Raw genomic sequence first — 6,000 nt, forward strand, 5'->3', positions numbered from 1 at the left:
AGAAAAACAGGAGAGCCGAGCGCTGCAGGTGAGCGCAGCGGGGGAAGCTGCCACCGGGAACCCAGACGCCCAGGGAGGCAAAACGCTCTGGGGAGGCCTGCTGTGAGACCCTGGTGCCGTGAGGGGAACGGCTGGAAAGCACGAAATTTTTGCCAGCAACCCGACAGCCGCGAGGGCAAGGGACTACATCCCCCAGGTGCCCCGGCGGTCGGGTGACGTCAGCGGAGCGCCTGGAGGTGCGGGAGAAAAACAGGAGAAACTCTTGCACCACGAGTCGCGCGCGGGAGCGGCCGGGCTAAGGCCGGGACAAGGCGGGACCATCTAAGGCCATCATAGGCCAGAGAAGGCCGGGACGGGCCACCCCCCCTGGACGTGCATGTTAAAATAGGTAAGACTTCTTCTGCTAAGTCTTTCAAATCCCTTCAGGTGCCTGCTGCTACTGATAACATGTCTTGTAAAGGGGCCAAGAAACTGCATACTGGGTCTAGTGACCGGGCCAAGGGGTCAATGGTACAATACCTAATAAATACTGCATCGTCCACTGTCCAACAACCAGTAAGAATAGCACAAGATCAATTGTTTACCGACCGTCCCAATAATGACATTACTCCCCCTCAGTCTATCGTCGCCTCTCCAAACTTATCCTTCTTGGAGGAACTTAACAGCTTATGCCATACCAAATATGCGGCCGTTAAGTCGACATCAGAGCACACTAACGCCTCCTTTTGTCCTACAGCCATTACAAGCCCCCACCTCAGTTCTTTATCCTCACCCTATGGAAACCGCTTAGATACTCCTCTCGGTCCACCAGAATTAAGTAACATGAACCCAATAATGTCTTTCCAGGACCCCTCTGGTGAAAGGAATCATGCTGCGGACAAACATATAGGCACTCATGCTAAGGAGATATTGTTTGCCCACTCAATCACACCAACACTCTTGGCCCAGATACAGACTATGATCAATGCCGCAATACACCCGCTAATCGAAAAAATAAAGGACCTCGGGGTCCGGATCACGGCAATAGAGGAAAAGATCAAGATAAACTCGCTCCCCCAAAATAACGTGGCAGACCCCAATCTATCACAGTCTCCACGTAATACTGTTAAGCCTTCAACAACTTCAAAAAATAGAGTATCCCAACTCCAACGGACAAGCGCAGGTACGCCAACTCAATCTAGCGGGAAAGCCCCCATCAAAACAAAAACAATACCTAGCTGTTCCTTTACAACGGGGCTGAATAATGCTACAATGCCACCTAAAGAGCTACTCCCCACGATACGGAACATGCAAAGGAAAACTAATCACATCCATCTACCACCGGAGGCTGCTCCGTTCGTGGGTGTCCTATCTGGGGTGCCGGAACTCCCAAAGGGTAAATCTGAAAGCGAACAGGAGCTGAGAAATAAGACACTATTTTGGCTAACAAAAAATAGACCCCTACCCCCATACATTGATGGTAGAATAAAATGTGTTAGAAGGGTGGGATGGTTAGGCCCGCGCCGAAAAGAGAGATCCGGTGATCTGGTGCTAATAAAGTTCATTAATAACAATGTTGTCCCTTACCTCCAATCTTGGAAACCACAGATAGGAGCCGGACCTATACACACCTGGGGTTTATCCGATTTTTATCCTAGAGAAGCACTACACCCTCATACAAGATCATCGCCGAGATTAACTTTTGGTTGGGCCAATACACCTCCGGGGTGAAGGGCTTTTAATATACAGACCCTCTCTGGACATTCCATTGATTCGCTACCTGACTTTTTAAAAACAAAAAAAAGGTTTTATTTTATGTTATCTACCGTGACATGATTTGAAATGAACTGAAATAATCTGATTTGTAATTGTGTATATATCTTGCAATGTGCTTTTATGATTTTATATTTAAATCGAATAAAGCTAAAGCTACTACTACCTCCTTATTTATGGTCACCCTGAACATATGGAGGTTTCTAACCCAACAGTTTATTTTCAATCCTTTCTACCTAAGCTTTTGGACATGTCTACCTCTGTCCCACTTAATATACAATGGGCTCTCAGGCTTGGTCCCAGAGTTTCAACAAATACTTGTGGTGTCATCCTGTTTTTCTTGCAATATACTGATATGTTACAAGTCATGTCGGCGTTCAAATTCAAAGAAAGCAGGATGTAGCTAGAGCCACTGCAGATCGTTGGAAGAAATGTCTTGACCTCTGCACTCAATTAAGAACCATCAATGCCAGATATGGCCTAATCCATCCTTGTATTTTTAAGGTCACTTACAAGGAAAAGACTACCACCTATGAGGATCCAGCAGCTCTGAAAGATTTTCTTCAATAAGATGGAGCAGATTTCATGGACATTTCGAGACCTACTTAACTGTTATTTTGTTATCTTTTGCTGCTCTCTTTTATGCATAATTCTCTGAATTATGTTCTATTCTAGTTTAATATTTATGTTGTTATTTCTCATATTATGTTGTCTCTCTTACTTCTAATTGCTGGTGTATCTCTTGCTCCCTGTTCCTCATATGGTCTCATCAATATGTTGATGTCATTATTCAGTCCAAGGCTGCCCTGTGGACGGGTGGCCTCGGATGTTGTAATCATCATCGCCTGGTGTCACCCAGCCCATTCGTCTTTGTGATTTGTAGGTATGTTTTCAGTCATCAATTGTATGACCTGTACTGTCTTTTTGTTTCTTGTTGTGTTTTCCATTTCCTAACATTTCCTTATACGGTTCCTCTTTATCTTTTTCTTCTTTCTATTACTTATTCTATTGTTCCCCTTTCTCTTCCTCTTCATATCAAACAAAAGTCTTATATCTATCTTTTTCCCTTCTGATATTTATTCTATCCTAATATTAATTGTATCACTATAAGCTTATTGATTGATCATGTTATTATGTTCATGTTACATTTCAAGTTACTACTTGGAATATTAAAGATTAGGTAACCCTACTGAACGACAACAGGTGTTAACTCATTTAACTAAATTGAAAACTGATATTGCATTACTTTAGGAATAAAATCTTATGGAATCTGACTCTTCCAAGTTGATGAAATGCTGGGTAGATTATGTGCTCACCTCTCTGGCTTTAGGAAAGAAAAATGGAATCCTGATTCTCTGTCATAAAATATTTCATGTTTCAGTTGTTCATCAGTAATCTGACTTGAAGGCCGTTGGTTTATTGTTAAACTCTTTATTGATAAAACACCCATAGTTATTTTTAATGTATATGGTTCAGTCTCCATTGATAAGGTATTTTGGACAAAAATTTCTGACAAACTGCTTTTATATGACGATGATTATATTATATTTGGTGGTGACTGCAATCAAATTCTTGACCCCATATTAGACAGACACTCAACAGTTAAGATTGTTCGTAATAAAATACACTCACAATTCACTCCCACAATACGCTGTAAATCACTAGTTGCTATTTGGAGACTATGCCACCCAGACCTTTGGGAGTAAAGTTTTTACTCAGCCCCACACCATTCACAATACCGTATTGATTATCTCTTTCTGAGTAAATCCTTAGCACAACATGTTCTTCAATCTGAAATAGGGTCTATTTTAACATCCGATCACGCCCCAGTCTATATTGACTTTGACCTGATACCATTTGCTCCAAATGCAGGTAGATGGCTTTTTAACAATTCCTTATTCTCAGACCCTAAATTCTTCAGCAATTTAGTTCCTTTGCTTCTTAATTATTTGCTATTAACTCATTACCAGACTCCTCTCCTTTAATGATTTGGGACTAATTTAAATCAGCCGCTAGAGGTTTTCTAATAAATTTTCTTTTGCAAAGGAAAAAATCTTTTGATATTTAAACTACTCAACTACTTACTAAAATTAAACAGCTAGAATTATACTTATTACCATTCCAACAATGAATCTTCCTTTCAAACATATTGACGCTAAATTCACTTTTAACAGATTATCTACGGAAGCCGCTTCTTTCTATTTATTGAAAAGCAGCACTCGCGATTATGGAGGTCAAAATAAGATGGGGAAATTATTGGCTAATTATTTAAAAATAAGGAGAGAAAGAACTAGAATAGAATCTTTACCGAATAATGCTGGAGTTCCTCTTTTTAAAGACAATGATATTTTAAATGACTTTGGTCCTTTATTAAAAATCTATATACTCCAGAAATACAACCAGTCCAATCAGATATATCCTCTTATTTTCAATCCAATACTTCTCCTTCCTCCCACCACATTGATTTTGATTTGCTGGGAACTGATATTTCCTTAGAGGAAATTACTCATGCAGTCTGAGTGCTACGACGAGGGAATGCTCCTGGGCCTGATGGGTTTACTGTTGAGTTCTATGATCACTTTGCTAATCTCCTCCTTCCCAATCTTCTGTTTTTATTCAGTTCTTTTATTACCAATGGTGGCTCCTAAGGTACATTCCAAGAACCAATGATATGTTTAATTCCAAAAGATAATAAAGGCCTTTCCCTTTGTAAAAGTTAACATCCCATCTCCTTAGTCAATACTGACTACAAGATATTTGCCAAAATTCTGGCATTACGCATCGACCCAGTCTTGCCTGACCCTATAGGTCTTGAAAAATCTGCCTTTGTTAAGGGATGGCTTGCCTATGATAATTCTCAAGTCTTTTTTAATATCCTTGGCAAGGCTTCTTAGTTTAAATATCCTACTGCTGGTATCGCTTTGGATGCAGAAAAAGCTTTTGATACGATTAGATGGGTTTTTATGCTTCATGCTTTAAAATGGATAGGTTTTCCTCCTAAACTGATCACTTTAATCTCCTTATTATATTTGGGTCTCTAGGCCTCAATTTTTGTTAGCAGTAACGTTTCTGATTACTTTTCTCTTCTTGGAGGGGTACGACAAAGGTGTCCTTTATCACCTTTATTGTTTGTCATAACGTTGGAACCATTTCAAACAAAAACAGACAGGATGTTCATATCTCTGGTTTCCAATTTGGCCCTCATTAGGTTAAAATGTCTGTATATGCTGATGATATCCTGTGATATTGTTCTAATCTGGCAACCTTTCTCCCTCCTCTCCTTCAACACGTTGATACATTTTCTTAGTTATCAGGATATCGGCTTAATACGAATAAATGTTCTATGTCACAAACAATACTTTAATCACACTGGTTATTCCTGGCAATCCTCAAAACTAAAATACTTGGGCTTGTGGTTCTCTCCGATATTCCTTGAGACTTTAAAATACAATTTTGATCACATTATCAAAATGTTAAATGATACTATTGCAAGTTGGCATCCTCTTTTCCTCTCATGGTGGGGACAAATGGATTTGATCAAAATGATGCTCACCACTCTAATCTTATATATTATTTTCATAATTCCTGTTCATAGTCCCGGATATTATTTTAAGAAAATTGCTTTACTTTTAACAAAATTTCTATAGAAGAACAAACCTCCTCGAATAGCTTTGTCCCCCCTAAAAGAAGAAACATCTAATGGAGGCCTTAAGTTCCCTGATTTCAAAACGTATCACTCTTTTCCCAAAACAGGCTATTCGTTGGCTCCTTTCTGAGCTTACTCTACATCCTCCAGTGTGGATAAATATAGAGAATTTTTTCATCTCGCCCTTTGACTTTCGGGAAATCCTTGCTTTCACTATTAATATTTCTTTATTGCATTCTCCCATTATATCTCATACCAGTAACCGTTTAGCTCCTCTCTTACCATCTTCATATGCTTCTGTTATTTCTGTTCACCAGCAAACCATTGGGCAAAATAAATTATTACGAATTAACAATCATACCATATATTGGAGATCCAGGAGATCTAAAGGCTTGCTTTGGATATCTCAACTCATAACAAATAACCATCCCTCATCATTTACTGATCTTCAAACAAAATTTTCATTGCCTGCTACCTTCAATTCACAATATGATATTCTACTTCCTTCCCTAATCAATATCTTCTTTCACTATGAAACACTTCCATCCCTCCTACAACACGTGCTACACTTTTTCCTATATTAGATCGTTCCCCCTAAGCTT

This window comes from Lissotriton vulgaris, chromosome 8, assembly GCF_964263255.1.
Source record: "Lissotriton vulgaris chromosome 8, aLisVul1.2, whole genome shotgun sequence".
Taxonomy (NCBI): Eukaryota; Metazoa; Chordata; class Amphibia; order Caudata; family Salamandridae; genus Lissotriton; species Lissotriton vulgaris.